This window comes from Vidua chalybeata, chromosome 4, assembly GCF_026979565.1.
Source record: "Vidua chalybeata isolate OUT-0048 chromosome 4, bVidCha1 merged haplotype, whole genome shotgun sequence".
Classification (NCBI taxonomy): Eukaryota; Metazoa; Chordata; class Aves; order Passeriformes; family Viduidae; genus Vidua; species Vidua chalybeata.
In genome coordinates this window covers 8503816-8504920 of record NC_071533.1, presented here as the reverse complement: position 1 = coordinate 8504920, position 1105 = coordinate 8503816, and positions in this window count along the sequence as shown.

Sequence of the window (1105 nt, the reverse complement as noted above, 5' to 3'; positions counted from 1 at the left end):
CCCCTGGTGCAGGAGCCAGACAGGAGCAGAGACAATCTGGGTGGAAGTGTTTCCACTGCCAGCACAGGTGGGGGTGAGGTGTAGTAAGGCTCTGCCTAACAGCAGTGATGAAAATCCTGTGTGGGTGAGGTGCAGGGGGTGGTGCTCACATGAGCTCTGGGAAGACTTCCCAGCCCTTCTCAGGGACAGCTTCTGAGAGCTTTAAGCTCTCCTAAAAGCTTGGCTGCTCTGCCCAGACTATCTTGAAGCTGGGGAGGGAACCACCATGGTGCTTCTTACAAAGCAGCAGCTCACAGGGGTGCTCATTACAGGATAAATGCTCCAACTGCAGAGAAACCTGGGAGCCATTTCCCAAGTCCTGTGAAAGGGCAGAGCTGGCCAGCAGGTTTTTCAACACACCATCCAAGCTCTCCAAATTTACCCATGTGAGCAGTGATTACAAGACCACCATGGGATATGTGCGTATATCCCAGAGCTGATCAGCTCCAAACTGAGCTGAGATGTGGATTGGCAAGAAAGGAGAGCGAAAAAGGACTCTATTCCTAAAAAGAAATGCTGGAGCTCAGCTGTAGCAAACTAAGACCTCATTGAAGTCAAGGCTGCTGCCTTCAAGAGAGTGAAATAGGTTTGAGCCCAGCTGTGAAAACTTGTATTAACTAAAAATACCAGTGATCTCAGGGTTACTTCTGCAGCTGAGTTTAAACCCTCGGCTCTTACTTTTTCCTTATAGTTTCCTCAAATGTAACAGAGCAGCTTCAAATTCATGAGCAGCAAAACTGTATTTTCCTGCAGAGGCCCAATTTGTTTCTTTGCCCTGTGTCAGAGGCTGGCATTGCTCACCATGACAGCCACCCAGGCAGACAGAAATAGCAAGTTAGAACGTGACACCCTGGTACAGCACAGCCCAGAGACAGGAGATACTTTGCACTGGTTATCGCTGGGAGAACATCTTTGTAGCCAAAGCCTTGGTTATCAAAAACTTTTTATGGCAAGGACTGAGCCCTGAGGGCTAACAGGACAGCTGTGACACAGTTTGAGAAGCTGTGGCTTTTCTGGTAGTTGGCAATGCGGTGGAAGAAGAAAAATCCATTTGCACTGACACAGC